Raw genomic sequence first — 19342 nt, forward strand, 5'->3', positions numbered from 1 at the left:
TATTATATATCTATATATATTATATTAAAGGATAGTGGATAGTGATATTAAATAAGTGACAGATTAATAAAAACCACATGAAAACGTGATAATATTGTATATTTGATAGCATAATAGAAAAATTAAGAAAAATATTAAAAAAATTAATATTAGAAATGGAAGGGAAAAACTATTTAAACTTGAGATTAGAAATCAATATTAGAAATTTCGTAAATCATAACTTCGAAATTTCTAATTCAAAGTTATGATTTAAAATAAAATATGACACATTATTTTGATTATAGTTAAAACATTAATGTAAAAAATAATTAAAAACTTAGTAGGGAAAAAACCGTGTAAAGAGGAAAATAGAGATAGTGTAAGGATACATATACTTTGAATTAATTTAAAAATAAATAAATTAAATAATACTTAAAATAGTATTGAAAGTAATGATAAAAGAGTTCCGAATAATTGATCTCATTTGTCCAAAACCCCAATATTAACAATTACTTTTCTTATTGTACTTTAATTTGTTAGTACTTTTTTCATGCAAGAAGAACATGATTTTAGCTATTTCTGGGAAGAATTTGTAGATCAGGTATTCGGGCACTCACTTGGATGGATTTATTGAGTAGCCTATTTGTATATGATGAACTGACTTCTTATTAAATTATAGAAGTTAAAACTACTGAAAATTTGGTTTACTGCTTATATATTAGTAAAATATTTTACTCATTTCACATTTGGATTATGTTATGTTATATAAGTAACATATGCTGGACTTTTCTAATATGAAGGAAGCTTCTCGATTAGTATGTTTTTACTAATTATAGTTAAAATTTTATTGAAGAAGCAACTAAATTTTATATGTTATCCTTTTTGGCTTAGCTTGATAAAGATGGAGTTTAAAAGTGCGAATGTGACGACCCTGAATCCCAATCTCGGGGTCGTGATGGCGCCTAACATCCACTTGCTAGGCAAATCGATGTGAGATAGTTAAATAGCCAAATTTTCAACAGTTTAAAGAAAATGATAATAAATAACGAGAGATAGGAACCCAATCTAATACAATACCAGCATAAGTCATGTAATAATATCTACCCCAAAAGATCCAGAATCACAAGTACACGAGCAACAAGAAGTTCTACAAACAAAGTCTGAAATAAATACAACTATTTCGAAGGAAATGAACAGTAAAAGAGGATAGAGGAAGGGGACTTCAAGGTCTGCGGACGCCAGCAGATCTACCTCCAGTCTCCGTATGCAATGATCCGAGATGACACACCTCACACACCTCACGCACCGCTAGGACCAATACCAGAATCTGCACAAGAAGTGCAGAAGTGTAATATGAGTACAACAGACCCAATGTACTCCGTAAGTGTCGAGCCTAACCTCGACGAGATAATGATGTGTGTGTGTGTGTGTGTGTGTGTGTGTGTGTGTGTGTGTGTGTGTGTGTATATATATATATATATATATATATATATATATATATATATATATATATATATATATATATATATATATAGAGAGAGAGAGAGAGAGAGAGAGAGAGAGAGAGAGAGAGAGAGAGAGAGAGAGAGAGAGGGAAGGATACGATAACTACGGCAGGAATAACATCATGTAATAGCCAAGTAAATCATCAACCAATGAAGACGGATAAGCCAATGATATAAAATAAATTGTACGGCATCACCCTTCGTTCTTTTACTCTCATCCTTACCATAAAATAATGACATAAGTAAAAATAAAATGTCACGGCATCACTCTTCCTTCTTTTATTCTCGATCTCACCATGTAACCTTTTACTCTCGATCTCACCATGTAACAATGAATAAATGAGATGAATGGCACGACATCACCCTTTGTACTTTTACTCTCTTTCCTCGCCATAATATAATGAATAAATGATATAAATGGTACGGCATCACCCTTCGTGCTTTAACTCTCTTCTTCACTATGTATTAATCAATAAATGAGATAAATGCAATGGCACGGCATCATCATTCACGCTTTAATACTCTTCCTTACCATGTAATGAAGATAATATAAATACGGGAAATAAATAATGCGGAGAATGTATTTAACATCAAATATGATGTTAATATACCCAACTTCAACTTCCAAAATACTTAATAATTACTAAATAAGAAATAATTATGAGAGAAATGATCAAATAAGTAATAACCTAACCTAAACATAGATATCATAATTAGAAAGGCAATAAATGATCACAAGGAAACAAGTTCCACCTGCATGCTTTAACGTAACAACAATGCATAAGTAATCGTCACCTCACATATACGTTGTACCCACACATTAAACATATAGCAAATAGGCAAACAAGTCATAATCCCTCAAGTCAAGGTTAATCACGACACTCACCTTGCTCCGCAATCAAATCAAAGCTCAACCGGGGCCTTTCCTATAAAATTCACCTCCAAACCAATCGAATCTAATCAAATAGTGCTCTAACAATTCAAAATAAGCTTTATAAGCTACCCGTGAGTGAAAAGATTCAACCTTTAATGATTTAGAAAAAAGTCAACCTCGAGCTTGCTTGGTCAAAATTCGAGATCCAGATCAAACCCCAATTATCCATTCACCCCGAGTCTGATTATGTAATTCGTTTCGAAATACGACCTCAATTTGAAGTCTAAATCTCAATTTTATAACCACTCCCCCCCTCCCCCAATTCTACCCAAATCTCTAATTTTCTACCATGAAAGAGCATAAATTAAGGTTAAAAATCAATAGGTGTTGATGGAAATAGAAGAAAACGAGTTAAAGTATACTGACCTATGAAATGGTGATGAAATTTCTCTTCTAAATCGCCTCCAGAACGAGCTCTAATGTGAAGATGGTAAAAATGGATGAAATCCCGTGTTTGGGATATTTAATTGACTAGGCGTCACGCCTTCTTCGCATTCGCGAAGGGCCTGAAGCGATCGCGATAAACAACAACTCTATGGCTTATGCGTTCGCGATACTCCCCCACGCGTTCACGAAGGCTTCTCCCCCCTGGCCTTCGCATTCGCGAGCCAGGTCTTGCGTTCGCATAGAGTAATAGCTCAATCCCTAGTCCCCCCTCCTAACACTACGCGTTCACGAGGGACAGGTCGCGTTTGCGGAGGGTAGACCCCCCAGTACTCCGCGTTCGCGACCAACTCCTCACGTTCGCAGAGAGTAAATTCCTCCCCCAACCCAATTCCCCTTCACGATCGCGAGAGCACAAAATCTTAAGCATCAGATATCAACAAGACCAACATTCTTCTAAATTCAAAAATCACTCTATAGCCTATTCGAAACTCACCGGAGCTCCTCGAGCTCCAAACTAAACATGCACACAAGTGTAATAACATCATAAGAACTTGCTCGCGCGATCAAAATACAAAAATAACAAATAGAACTATGAATCAAAGTTCAAAATGAATGATATTTTTAAAGAAAGTCAAGAACATGTAATTTTACAACCACACGTTCGAATCACGTCAAATCAACTCCGTTTTGTACCAAATTTTGCAGACAAGTCATAAATACTTAAATGAACCTATACCAAGTTCTGGAACTATAACCTGAACCTGGTAGCAATAAAGTCAACCTACGGTCAAACTTAAAAATTCTTTTAGCCTTCAAATAACTAGTTTTCAACAAATTGCGTTAAATCAAGTGAGGGTCGTCTGAATTCGATTCCAGGCATTCGTCCAAGTCCCAAATCATAATACAGACCCACTGAAACCGTCAAAATACTGATCTGGGTCCGTTTATACAAAATATTGACCGTAGTCAACTCAATTCATTTTTAGGCTAAATTCACATTTTCATCAATGTTTCACATAAAATATTTTCCGGAAAAGACACGTACTGTGCACGCAAAATCGAGGATGGCTAGATGGAGATTTTCGAGGTCTTGGAACATAGAAATGAAAGATAAAATTGAAAATGACCTATCAGGTCATCACACTCTCCACCTTTAAAACAAACGTTCGTCCTCGAACGGACATAGAAAGGTACCTGGACTGGTGAAAGTGTGGATATCTACTCCGCATGCTGGACTCGGACTCTCACGTGGCTGCCTCGATCGGCTATCCTCTCCACTGCAGTCGAACTGAAGGATAACTCTTAGACCTCAATTGCTAGACCTGTCGAGCTAGAGTGGCCACCGACTCCTCCTCATAAGTCAAATCCTTGTCCAATTGGACTGAGATGAAATCTAACACAGGGGACGGATCACCGTTATACTTCTGAAGCATGGACACATGAAACATCGGATGGACTACTCATAAACTAGATGGCAATGCCAGTCTATAGGCCATGTCACCCACTCTCTCAAGAATCTTAAAGGGTCCGATATACCTAGGGCTCAACTTGCCCATCTTTCCGAACCTCATCACATCCTTCAAGGGCGAAACCCGGAGCAATACCCTCTCTCCAACCATGAATGTAATATTACAAACTCTACGTTCGTCATAACTCTTCTGCCTAGATCACTACTGGAAAATGAGCCTATGGCAAAGGCAGAAAAATCGTTGCAAATGATAGGTAAACCATTACCATAGATGTATTGGAACGGTTTAGCGACCGTTACATCCGCTCGCGTGCCAATAGATCTAGAGCAACGTCTCTTGCGACGGTTCACTACATCGTTGCTATAGGGCCAGCTATCGCAACGGTTTTTTCTTTGTCTGAAGCAACGAGTATTCATTTCAACAGCAACGGTTTAAAACCGTTACCATAGAGTTTAATGCAAAGGTTGTAAACTATTACCATATTATTTACTACAACGGTTGGAAATCGTTACCATTTAATTTATTGCAACGGTTGTGCAAGCTATTGCAACGTTTATTTATATATATTTTAACAGTTTTATTACGCTACTGTAACGGTTTTCTTTCTATTGCATCAGTTATAATTGCCATTTGCATCGGTTTGTCGTACTTTTGGAACGGTTTGCAAGACCTAGTAGAACAATTTAGATTGTCTATGGCAATAGCATTTGTGCTTATTGCAACGATTCTATTAGGCTATTGTAACAGTTTAATTGACATTATTGCCCTGATTGTAAATGACATTTACATATGTAACTATTTGTAATAACCTGAAAATTATATAAATAAAAAGATAAAACTCTTCATAATCTATACGTTCCAATAAGCTAATAATAACCATAATAGCAAAATGTTTTAACCCAATTACATAAGTTTTACAGTTCAACACTTCAAAAGTTAAAGTTTCAAATGTTGATAACAAAAGACTCCTAGAACATCGACAACAATTCAAAGTTCTTCTTAAGTAAGGTCTAGATCTTCACGATCTCCATCTTCCCTTTCTTCAATTGCTCCACCTACAAAAGAGGATAAATAAAGTTATTACCCTTCAAGGGTTGGTTTACCATTATAAGAATGGGTATAGTCCATGAACAATGCATAAAGTACAAAGTTTCCAAGAGAAAGAAACAATTTCACACAAATGAAGAAGCCAAAGTTTAGTAAAAAATCTAAATCATCAAAACCAAACTTGTAAGCATATGGATTCAGGAAAACTGAGAGTTGTGTGCTTTTCTCATTTTGAACCAACTCAAACATAAAAACATAAGCAAATGAACAATCTAACAGTTTCGGTAGCCAACCAAACTAACAGTTTTCAACTTTTCATTTGTTTTGCAAGTAACAATCTAAAGTGGATACATTCCATGCGAAGCATAGCAAAAACAGTCAAGCAAAATACATATCAAAACAGAATTTTTGCAATATTGACTTCGAAAAAACATTGCAACATAGCTCATATCAAACTAACAATGGACACCATGAAAATGGAAGCTCCATGTTATCTATTTGCCCAAAAGAATTATGATAATACTGGAAAGGGCACACTTTTTAACGAGCGTTATCACTTCACCCAAACATGAATGATCCATTCGGACATATTTCGGATTCTTGAACTTGTTCCTCTTAACTGGGAGTAAAGAACATGTATAGCTATATAAGGTAGTAAATTATTTCATCGTGCTAAAAACTTGCAATAGGTTGGACAAACACAGTAGTCATTCATTATCTTCTACGACTACAGCTTGCTACGGACTAACATTTTCATCGCAACAAAAACAACTGTTGTGATATCAACCTACTGCAGTCCAAAAGACCAATACATGTAGGTAATCAAGACACAAGTAGCTAATACCATAAACAAATTAAGAAGATTGCTAGGTATTAAATATTAATTCTGTAGTCAATGCGGTCAATCTCTATTTAATTTTTCTTCTCCCTTTCTACGCAAAGTTAACACGAGGAGTACAGAGCAATGGTCACGATGGTGCGTGTTGTAACTTCTTTACTAAGCCGTTACCTCGAGATTATTTGACTTTAGACTACTATGTTGTCATTCATTCCCACATTGTAGCTTTCCACGTGTTGTGAATTATGGAAAGCATGTATAGAGAATACTATAGTCTTCTATTTCCTGAGAATTTACTCATATTACAGTTATACCATGTACATTATTCCCAAAAAAGTGAAGAACAGGCTAGATTTAAGTAAATGACACTGGAAACTTAAAAATAGAAGGCTCACACTGTTTCAGCCTATTGGATATTATGGTTTCACTTTTTAACGGTGCTGGAAATCAAGGCCTACAGCTAAACGCGGAAAATGTCAATAAGTAAATGGTGCAAGAATAAAATCAAAAGCAAAGGAAAGCACGAATTGCTTTTAGAAATCCTGCCAAAACTAAGCACACCATAGAAACTATCAGGTATCAAAACACTCAACTTACTCAATTGGCAAATAAATGGAGAGATTAGGAACAATAATTGTCAACATTTATACTAAAGTTCTACTTTAGAGATCACGAACACTCAACTTCTACTGTTATGGAAGCTTGTCAAAGCTACAAGATCTAGGTCTTAATTCATTTATATTAAAATGATGCACAACACAATAAAACTTTATAAGACAATATACATAATAGAATAAAAATTTGTAAGACCAAATAAATCATATTCTACTTGAACCTGAAAAACATTTGTAATGCAGGAATATTAGGTCAACATTATGACTATGTTCTCCAATGAATATTGAATAAATAATCAAAAGCCAAAATGCAATTACGATATCTTTAAATTGGAGTAAACCTAAACTTCAAACAGATAGAGAAGACAAGGGACTGAGAGGTTGTCGATTCACATCAAGACATAGCAGTGACAATGTTATTGTATGAAGTAGATGACAAAAGTTTAACTCATAATCTTTAAAATATAGAAAGTAGAAAAACACCCAGCTCTTTTACCCTATTTCCTTTTGTAGGTCTTTCTTCTTTAAGATAAGAAGAAAGTTTTTATCTAGAAATGAGCATACATCCTACTTTAGTAAGATACAAACCAATTAAGATTGTATACGATTTTACCATACTAATCTCATCTTGTAACAACCCAATTTTACCCAAGCAAAACATACTTCTTTGAACATAGTTGAACAAGTTTGCCTCTTTTACCTTCGTTGAGTTTTAAACAAATAGAGAGACTAAACGAGGAGTACAAAATTGTACTAATCTCATGTTGTTACCTTCTATGATTCTCATATCACTTAGGCAGAAAAACAAAATAATATCACTCTAAATGATACTACAGTCAATTACATAAGAACAATCCAATCATTCGACCAATACTATCTTACAGCTCTATTAGTGGATATAGCAGTAGACGACCAAAAAATATCTACTCCATACACAACTCTTAATTGTTAGCAAATTTTCAACCCCAACAACCAAAAATTACTCTTTTCGAACAAAAATTATTAGAAAAAAAAAAGGTAAGGAAGAAAGAATCAACAAGAAACAAGAAAATCCAGTATACTTTTTTCCTTATTATCAATCAATATAGCTACAGAGAATAAAATAAGCAACAGAGAATAAAATAAGCAATAAGGAATTAAAATAAGAACCTGTTGGGACAAAAGGAGACTTGGGCAAGAGAAACATAAGCCCTAAGAGAATCCAATTTGGGTCAATAGAGGAAAACCCAGTTGGTAAAATTAGAGAGTGAAGAGCTAGCGTTGGAGAAGGAGGCTATCTCATTGATGGAGGAGGAGAAGAGATGATAATATCTGATATTTGGGTGTTTGGACATTTACGAAGCGCCTATAGAATAAGGGATTTTGGGTGTTTATTGGGGTTAAAATAAAATAACAAAACTAGGCCACTTAAAATAAGAATGAGGGACTGATAGGGTTTAATGAAATTTAGGGAGGGAAAACGAGGTGGGAAACATTGATGGTCGCCAAAGTATATTTTTTCAGATAACCATTACCACAGAATAGCCTACTACCACGGTTACACAAACCATCACAATAGATTAATTTATGGCAACAGTTATTCTGATAATGCAACGATTTATTTTAATAAGTGTCCTAATAGGTTCAACGGTCTATAGGAACGGTTATAAACATTGCCATAGATTTTCTATGGCAACAGTTTAGTAACCGTTGCTAAATAACTGTTGCCATAGGTTCATTTTCCAGTAGTAGATTGAGTTGTGCGAAGCCGATCCTGAATAATATTGACCTTTTCCAATGCATCTTGAACCAAATCGGTATCCAACAACCGAGCATCTCCCTACTCGAACCATACAATAGGTGAACGACATCGCCTCCCATACAGTGCCTCATAGAGAGCCATCTGAATGCTCGACTGGTAGCTGTTGTTGTAGGCAAACTCCATAAGCAGCAAGAACTGATCCCAAGAACCCCTGAAATCCATAATGCAAGCGCGAAGCATATCCTCCAGTATTTGAATAGTGCACTCGAATTGTCCGACCGTATGAGGGTGAAATGATGTACTCAACTCAACCCGTATGCCTAACTCATGCTATACGGCCCACCAGAAGTGCGAGGTGAACTGTGTACCTCAATCAGAAATGATGGACACTCCATGAAGACGGACGATCTCGCAGATGTAGATCTCGGCTAACCACTCTGAAGAATAGGTAACTACCATAGGAATGAAATATGCCGACTTGATCAACCTGTCCACAATGACCCATATTGCGTCGAACTTCCTCTGAGTCCATGGGAGCCCAACAACAAAATCCATAGTAATACGCTCCTACTTCCACTCAGGAATCTCTAGCATCTGAAGCAAACCACCAAGACTTTGATGCTCATACTTTACTTGCTGATAATTCAGACACCGAGCTACATATTCAACTATATACTTCTTCATCCTCCTCCACCAATAATGTTGCCGCAAGTCCTGATACATCTTGGCAGGAACTGTGGGCCTCCTCAAGAATCAACTTAAGAAACCCATCCACATTGGGCACACAAATACGACCCTGCATCCGCAAAACCCCATCATCTCCAACCGTAACCTGCTTGGCACCGCCGCACCACACTGTGTCCTTAAGGACAAACAAATAGGGGTTATCATACCGACGCTCTCTGATACGCTCAAACAAAGAAGACCGAGCGACTGTGCAAGCTAGAACATGACTGGGCTCCGAAACATCTAAGCTTATAAATTGGTTGGCCAAAGCCTGAACATCTGATGCTAACGGCCTCTCCCCAACTGGAATGTACGCAAGTTTACCCATACTCATAGCCTTTCTACTCAAGGCATCATCCACCACATAGGCCTTTCCGGGATGATTCAAAATGGTGATAATCATAGTCTTTCAACAGCTCCAACCACATCCTCTACCTCAAGATGAGATCCTTTTGCTTGAACAAATACTGTAGACTCCGATAATCCGTGAATTCCTCACACAACACGCCGTAAAGATAGTGCCTCCAAATCTTCAGCGCATGAACAACTCTAGATCATGAACTAGGTAATTCTTCTCATCAACCTTCAACTTTCACGACGCGTATGCAATCACCTTGTCATCTTGCATCAATATTGCACCGAGCCAAAAACGAGATGCATCACAATACACCGTGTAGGATCCTACACATGTGGGTGACACCAACACTAGCGTCGTAGTCAAAGCAGTCTTGAGCTTCTAAAAGCTCAACTCGCACTCATCTGACCACCTGAATGGAGCACCCTTCTAGGTCAATCTAGTCAATGTGGTTGTTATGGATGAAAACCCATCTGCAAACCAGCAATAATAACTCGCCAAACCTAGGAAATTCCAAATCTTTGTAGCTGAAGTAGGTCTAGGCCAGTTCTGAACTGCCTCAATCTTCTTAGGATCCACCTTTATTCCCTTTGCCGATACCACATGCCCCAAAAAGGTGACTAAGTCTAACCAAAACTCACACTTTAAAAATATGGCATATAACTTACTATCCCTAAGGGTCTGAAGTACAATCCAAAGATGTTGCTCATGCTCCTCTCGACTGCGGGAGTAGATCAAGATATCATCGATAAATGCAATCACAAAAGAATCCAAATAAGGCTTGAACACCCTATTCATCAAATCCATAAATGTTGTTGGGGCATTTATCAACCCAAATAACATCACTAAGAACTCATAATTCCTATACCGAGTACGGAAAGTCGTCTTAAGGATATCCAATGCCCTAATCTTCAATTGATAGTAACCAGATCTGAAATCAATCTTCGAAAATACCTTGGCACCCTGAAGCTGATCATATAAGTCATCAATCATCACAAACAGATACTTATTCTTGATAGTGACTCTGGTCAACTGCCGATAGTCTATACATATCCTCATCGAGCCATCTTTCTTCTTCACAAATAATAGGGGCGCATCCCAGGGCGAGATACTAGGTCTAATGAATCCCTTTTCAAATAAATCTTACAACTGCTCATTTAATTCTTTCAACTCCGGCGGGGCTATATGGTATAGTGGAATAGAAATGGGCTGAGTGCCTGGAGCTAAATCAATATAGAAGTCTATATCCCTACCGGGTGACATCTCCGATAAATCTGCAAGAAACACCTCTGGAAACTCAGGCACAACTGGTACTGAATCCATGGAAGGAACCTCCGTACTCGAATAACGAACATAGGCCAAATAAGCTAGACATTTCTTCTTGACCATACGCCGAGTCTTGACATAAGAAATATACCTTATGGTAGAATGGATGATAAGTGGGGATTTTGACTACTTATTAGCACCTTTTAACTTTCGTTTTAGTCCGAACGTATGGAGTTGTGTTCCCAAAACTAATGAAATTGTGCAAATTGTAGGAATGTTGGAAGTTTGGTCTCCCGAGATGAAATCCGTCTCAATAAGGAGTGTTCCGAAGCACAAGGCAATAAAAGGCGTAGAAGCACAAATGTGTTGTTCGCGGAAGGAATTTTGCGGCCGTAGAAGAAATTGCGGACCGTAGAATTCCACCTGCGACCGCAAACCAAGAAGAAATACCCAACAGGACTTTCAGCAATATGCAGACCGCACATGAATTGTGCGGCCGCAGTACTAGGTTTAAGAGTCAAATATCAGAGAGTATGCAAAAATACCACGTCTAGGATCCTTTGTAAAGTGCGGACCGAACAAGAACTGTGCGGCCACAGAACATTGCCTCGCGGCCGCAGTCCAGAAATGTGCATCCACAGAGCTCACTTACCTGCCAACTGAAGAAATTTGCGGACCACAGATGGAATTGTGCGGCCGCAGAACCTCCCGAGGGGTATTTTTATCCTCGTTTTTTGGCCCTGTATAAATAGGCGAGTTTCAGAAAATTAGGTCAAGTTTGAACATACACAACTATTATAGCCATTTCTCTTTGTTATTTTAGGAAGTTTTAGCTTATTTGAGTATTTTTTTAACTTTAGATTTCATCATTTTGATCTTTCATTATGCGTTTAATTAGCTTTTCATCTTTTTCTTATTCAAATCCCATTATGAGTAGCTAGATTTTTATTAGGGTTGTAACCCAACCCTAGTGTGTATACCTTATGTGTGATTAATTTTATATTTGTTTATGATTGGGTGTTGATTATTTAGCTTAGTTCATGCTTCAATATTAGAATTAATGGTTAAAAATATTGATTCGTGCCTATTTGACTTAGCCCCTATTTGAGAAAGAGAGACCTAGTCTAGGATAACTTAGCTAACAAGGAATTGGGTTAATTGAGAGATTGATTACCCTAATTAAAGGGTTCACACTAGAGATGGTAAGAACTCGACTTAAGCTCTTATCAACTGTTTTGATTGACACCCATTTGGACTTGGGAAAGCCAAATTGGGCAAAATCACTCTTTGACCGAGAGGTATTGAGTGGGTAACGTGGAGTTGATAGCTATAATACACCCCAATCAACAAAACAAGTACAAACATCTTTATTCCATTAGGAAAATACCTAGGTTATGGTAATAATCCTAGGCCTTTACTTTAATCCAATTGGAAAAACCTCAAAAATATTTATCTATAATATTTTTTTTTTAGCTTGCATTCATTATAGTAATAGTAGAAATAGAAAACAAAAGCTTGTTGTGGAAGTGGAATCTTAGATAACCCATTTGCTTGCTTCAAATATATACTCCTAACACCTCTCATAACTCCCAGTGGATTCAACCCCGACTCATAGTTGGGTAATTATTATTGGATACGACCGCATCATATCTCCTATAAAAGTGTATTGTGGACGTCATCAATGGTCAGGAGTCCCTATCCACTCTAATTGAGGCAATCTTGGCCTGGCTAAGGTCATCATCTTGGCGTGACAATCCAGTATAGCATGATAAGGTGATAGCCAATCCATACCTAAGATAATATCAAAATATACCCTATCAAGAAGTAGAAAATCTACACTAATCTAAAGACTCCCAATATTAATCACACACGAGTGATAGACACGATCTAAAACAATAGAATCTCCCATATGTATGGACACATACACAGGAGCACTTAAAGAATCACGAGGAACAACCAAATATGAAGCGAAATAGGAAGACACATAGCAATAAGTAGAACCCGGATCAAATAGGACTGAAGCATCTCTATGGCAAACTAGAACAATACCTATGATGACGACCTCACATCTAGTTGGGAAAGAATAAAATCGGGGTTGGGCCCTACCACTCTGACCTACGTCTCTAGGATGGCCTCTAGTTGGTTGGCCTCCACCTCTAACGGCCTGACCTCCACCTCTAGCTGTCTGGCCCCTGCCTCTAGCTGGCTGAGCAGGCGGTGGAGAAACCAGTGCTGGAATCATGGCACGAGAACCCTATTGTTGCATGCCGCCCTGTGATCTGGGACAAGATCTAGCAAGGTGCCTCAAATCCCCACAAGTATAATAAGCCCTCGGTAGCTATGACTGCTGACCTTGGAACTGGTTATGTTGACCTGGGTGACCACTCTGATAACTCTGGATCGGAGGTGTACTAAAATGATCTGGTGGGGCACTGCAGGCTAGCTGCTCAGGATGAGACACATAAAGACCCCGACTGCCCGAAGCACTATGGGATGCCTGAAGCACTGACTGGAACGTCCTGGAGGATGGCCTCTACCAAAAGTACCCCTACGTCCAAACAAGGCACCACTGAAACCACCAAATTGACGAGGCCTCTTATCAGACACCGACCCCCTCTCCTGACCACGAATCATCTTGATCCGTCTAGAAATATCTACGGCCATTTGAAAAGTAATATCATCTCCAGTCTCCTTGGTCATATGTAGCCTGATAGTGAAAGTGAGCCCATCAATGAATCTCCTCACTCTCTCCCTCTTAGTAGGGAGCAAGATAATGGCATGGTGAGCTAGGTCCACAAATTGAGTCTTGTATTTGCGAACCAGCTGATCTAGTCAACATATAATCTCTCCACCATCTCTTGGCGGAACCAGTCATCTAAAACACTGCAAAATTAACCCCATTAGTCTCAACTATATCCATGTTCTGCAACACCTCATGGCAGTGGTCTAGATAATCGTGTGGGTCCTCAGAAGGTGCACCACTGAAATGAACAAGGAAAATCTTGGTAAACTTGTCCAACCTCAACAAAGTCTCGGAAGACATAGCTGGCCTATCACCGGTCTATGCCGTAACAACCAACTGAACCATCCTAATTGGCGGGGGTGCTGAAGTTTGATACTGGGGAGTCGCCTGCTCCGGGGTATGAGTACCAGGAGTCTGGGCTCCTCCCCCATCCTGAGAGACGGCTGGTGCCACCTGGAATGTACCGGGCTGGGCCATACTCTTCATAAGACCCACCAAACGGACTAGAGCGTCTTGAAGCACTGATGGCTTGTCACGACCCGGAAGCCCAACCTCGGGGTCTTGATGGCTTCTAATATCCACTTGCTAGGCAAGCCGACGTGAGATAGTTAAATAGCCAAATTTTTAACAGTTTAAACAAAATAATAATAATAAATAACGAGAGATAGGAACCCAATCTAATACAGTACCAACATAAGTCATGTAATAATATATACTCCCAAAGATCGGAGTCACGAGTATACGAGCAACTAGAAGTTCTACAAATAGAGTCTGAAATAAATATAATTGTTTCGAAGGAAATGAAGAGTAAAAGAGGAAAGTGGAAAGGTACTTCAAGGTCTGCGTATGGCAACAAATCTATCTCAAGTCTCTGTATGCAGTGATCCGAGTTGACGCACCTCATGCATCGCTGACACCAATACCAGAATCTTCACAAGAAGTGCAGAAGTGTAGTATGAGTACAACCGACCCAATGTACTCCGTAAGTATCATGCCTAACCTCGATGAGGTTGTGACGAGTCTATGACAGGACACCACGTAATAGCTAGGACACCACACAGTAACAAAAGCAGATATTAACAATGTACATACTGGGAGACGACATGCAAAAGGGAATGATGCGATAACTATGGTAAGAATGACATCACGTAAGAGCCAAATATATCATCAACTAATGAAGACAGATAAGCCAATGATATAAAATAAAATGGTACGGCATCATCCTTCGTGCTTTTACTCTCATCTTTACCATGAATGATGACATATGTAAAAATAAAATGGCATCACCATGTAACAATGAATAAATGAGATGAATGGCACGGAATCACCCTTTGTGCTTTTACTCCCTCACCATAATATAATGAATAAATAATATAAATGGCACGACATCACCCTTTGTACTTTAACTCTCTTCCTCACTATGTATTAATAAATAAATGAGATAAATTCAATGGAACGGCGTCACCCTTCATACTTTAACACTCTTCCTTATCACATAATGGAGATAATATAAATTTGGGAAATAAATTATGCGAAGAATGATTTAACGACAAATTTGATGCCAAGATACCCAACTTCAACTTCCAAAATACTTAACAATTAATAAATAGGCAATAATTACGGAAGGAATGATCAAATATATAATAACCTAAACTAAGCATAGATATCATAATTAGAAAGGTAATAAATCACAAGGAAACAAGTTTCACCCGCATCCTTTAACCCAACAACAACGCATAGCACTCTTCACCTTACATACGTTGTACCTGCACATTAAACACGTTGCAAATAGGCAAACAAGTCATAATCCCTCAAGTCAAGGTTAACCACGATACTTACCTCGCTCAGCAATCAAATCAAGGCTCTATCGGGACCTTTCCTCTAAAATTTACCTCCAAACCAATCGAATCTAATCAATATTGTTCAAACAATTCAAAATAAGCTTTAGAAACTACCTGTGAGTGAAACGATTCAATCTTTAATGATTTCGCAAAAGGTCAAAAAAATTCAACCCCGAGACCGTTTGGCAAAACTCGAGATTCTGACCAAAAACTAATTACCCATTCACACCCAAGATCGATTATGTAATTAGTTTCGAAATTCGACCTCAATTTGAGGTCTAAATCTCAATTTTACAAAAACCCTCAATTCTACTCAAATCGCTAATTTTTTACCTTGAAAGAGCATAAATTAAGGTTAGAAATCAATAGGTATTGATGAAATTTCTATTCAAAATCGCCTATAAGCTGAGCTCTAAAATGAAGATGGTGGAAAATGGGTGAAATATCGTGTTTGGGATATTTAATTGACTAGGCGTCAGACCTTCTTCGCATTCGTGAAGGGCCTGACGCGGTCGCGATACACAACAGCGCTATAGCCTACACATTCGCGAAGGCTTCTCCCCACTAGCCTTCGCGTTCACGTAGAGTAACAGCTCAATCCCCAGTCCCCCCTCCTAACACTACGCGTTCGCGAAGGACAGGTCACGTTCGTAGAGCTTAGCCCCCCCCCCCATTACTCCACGTTCGCGACCAAATCCTCGCATTCGCGAAGAGTGAATTCCTCCCCTAGCCTTGTTCCCCTTTGCAATCGTGAGAGAACCTTCGCGATCGTGAAGCATAAAATCTCAGGCATCAGATATCAGCTAAACCAGCATTCTTCTAATCAAAAATCACTCTGTAGCCTATCTGAAACTCACCTGAGATCCTTGAGCTCCAAACCAAACATGCACACAAGTGTAAAAATAACACCTAGAACTACGAATCAGAGTTCAAAATGAATGATATTTTCAAAAAAACACAAGAACTTGTAATTTTACAACCGGACGTCCGAATCACGTCATATAAACTCCATTTTGTACCAAATTTTGCCGACAAGTCATAAATACTGAAATGATCCTATACCAAGTTCCGAAACCGTAATCTGAACCTGGTAGCAACAAAGTCGACCTACGGTCAAACTTAAGAATTCCTTTAGTCTTCAAATTACTAGTTTTCAACAAATTACGTTAAATCAAGTTAAGGACTTCAGAAATCGATTCCGGGCATACGCGCAACTCCCAAATCATGATACGGACCCACCGAGACCGTCAGAATATATATTTAGGTCCATTTATATAAAATATTGACCGTAGTTAACTCAATTCATTTTAAGGCTAAATTTTACATTTTCATCAATTTTCACATAAAAACTTTTCCGGAAAAGACACGGACTGTACATGCAAATCGAAGAAGGATAAATAGAGCTATTTGAGGTCTCGAAACACAAAAATGAAAGTTAAAACTGAAAATGACATATCGGATCATCACAACAACTAAGATAAGAAACATCTATTAACATTTGTCTTTGTAATAACTTTTAGGATAAATATTTCTTAGCAAAATATTTAGGTGTTGAAATGCTGAAAACGATGATGAATTATGGTGATAAAGTTTCAAGTACAAAATAATGGACAATAGGTTTGGAGAACAAGATAGGAGGTTGGAGCAATCTACTTAAAATTCTGAGATTATTATACAATGTCTAAGCAGTAGATCTTTTTTGATACAATACCAAATTGTTGAAACTTCAATGGAGAAGACAATATTCATGTCGAGTAAACTAGGCATTAATTTTTTTTAATAAGTATGTTTACCCTAAAAATCGGATAACAATTGAATTTGTTAGTGGTTATAAGTACATGTGGATTAACTTGATACAAAGTGATAAATTAGATTATAATTAAAATAAATACCGATAAAATATCTGCAAGCCACAGGAATTGGATGATTTCAGCTTAAGAATGCAAGCCACCCTTGAACTGAATGCACTTTGATTGACACCAAGATAGAAAAGAAATAAGTATAACGGTAATGTATTGCTTATCAGTGTATGTTACAATGTCGTTAATAAATTGTCAAGTCCCTTTTATATATTATGGGAGATCTACCTTTTAAGGTATTATTCTATTATTCTATAAAATGCAAAAGTCCTTGATTTGTTGACCGTTAGTTCCCTTTTTGAGTAGTTTCTTTATTTCTACCATAATGGCTGGTTAATTGTGAGAATTATGGACCCATGTCAGATGAGTTGGAAAAGCTTTCATCGAGGCCGTTGGAAACAGGACCGGATACGCCTTCAGTAAAATCAAGTGAAAATTCGATGATTTCGATGGCTAACTTTGACAATGATTTGGGTTCGATCATAATCACCATGTGCCGATCTTGGCCTATGGTGTTAGATTGATCTTCGAGCTCAACTTCACCTGATCACAGATATTTCGACCCTGGCCTAATCAGGGAGTTCGGAAGCTCGTTCGAATATCGAGCTCGATTTTACCTACATACAAATAGTCCCCTCATTCTTCGGAAAGTAGATGACGAGGAACGACATGAGCCTCATATTCTCACTTCGATATATCATGACGCAAGTGACAAAAACATGACATCAAAATCCTTTTTGTTGGAGAGTAATTGATAAGAAATGATACGAGCTTCCGATTCCCATTCCGATAAATCATGATGATGAATTCATGACGTAAGTGACAAGAATAGTCGAAATATCCCATTAACCCAGTCTCCAAGGCATTAAATGTGTGTCAGTTAATGGTCGGCAACCGTCATTTGAGAAAACTATAAATATCCTTTAATCCATTCATTAGAACTTTTACATTTAAACTCTTCTCTTGTGTATTGTGAAAGCTTCATCACCTTCATCTTCTGGTTTTCTAGATTAGCCTCAAAACTTCTTCTCTTCTAGTTCTTTGAAAATTTACATAAGTTATCTGCTAAGCTCGCCTCCTCTTTTACCAACACTTTCTTTTCTCCTGTGTTTATAAGAAATGGAAAAGAATTCAAAATATGTTCCTCAAAAAGAAAACCCCTCTTCCTCATGACCATCTGTTGAGAAAAATATTTCATTTGTTCCAACTGAGAAACCGGTACCAGAACCCCCCTCTAAAATTGTCCATACCTACGGGGTGCCCAACAGGTGCTGATTTTAAGGTTGAGAAACCCTCCTCGGTGCCCGGTCGATGTGAGATGATCTCGAGATATATCTGCTCGGTCATCGAGGACGTCCTTTCCGAAGTAAAAAAGGATTGTAACTGGGCTGGCAAGCACGTGGTGGTACCTAAGCCCGAGGAAGCCATTACCACCCACGTGGAGGGTTTTTTGAGTGTTTATACTTATTCCTTCACATTGGGCCCCTGGACCCGGTCATCGTCTCCTTATGTAAGAGGTACGAAGTGACCCTTGGTCAAACTCACCCCTCGTTTTGGAGGAAAGTAATTCTTCGTGAGCAAGATCGAGGGGTGCCATTCACCATCCATCATTTAATGTGTTTTTATAGTACTTTATCGAGGGGGATTAATCAAGCTTGCACGTCGGGCCAGTAAGGCCCCATTCTCAAGCATCGACGAGGATCGAGACAGAGGTTGGTTGGGCTGATTTGTTAGAGTGAAGACCTCGAATTTAATCCTAGCTAAGGAAATGCCATTTCCTGAAAAATGGAACATGAAACGTAAGTAAAACCTTGACTTCAAGATTTATTTTATAGCGTTTCCTTTTCTTTCCTTCTCCGTCGATATTTTGTGATGGTGCAACTACTGCTTGGATGCCTGATGTGGTACCCCGACTCAAGGAGTGGGTCGAAGGTATCGCAACACAGAGATCTTTCTCCGAGCGCTTATGACGTGAGCTTCCGAAGGGCCGATGGGAGGCATGTTTTCATGGTGAGATTTTTTCTTCAAGTTACATTCG

General features: G+C 38.2%; 1 long non-coding RNA gene across 1 annotated transcript; it reads right to left on the reverse strand.

The window, feature by feature from the left end:
- Nucleotides 1-5135: 5135 nt before the first annotated feature.
- On the reverse strand, nucleotides 5136-8344 carry LOC107782592 (uncharacterized). Its single transcript, XR_001647269.2, has 2 exons — nucleotides 7923-8344; nucleotides 5136-5329 (listed from the first exon to the last, which is right to left on the reverse strand). It is a non-coding gene; the product is annotated as an uncharacterized LOC107782592 (long non-coding RNA).
- Nucleotides 8345-19342: the final 10998 nt, after the last annotated feature.

The sequence above is a fragment of the Nicotiana tabacum genome, chromosome 15 (genome assembly GCF_000715075.1).
Source record: "Nicotiana tabacum cultivar K326 chromosome 15, ASM71507v2, whole genome shotgun sequence".
Classification (NCBI taxonomy): Eukaryota; Viridiplantae; Streptophyta; class Magnoliopsida; order Solanales; family Solanaceae; genus Nicotiana; species Nicotiana tabacum.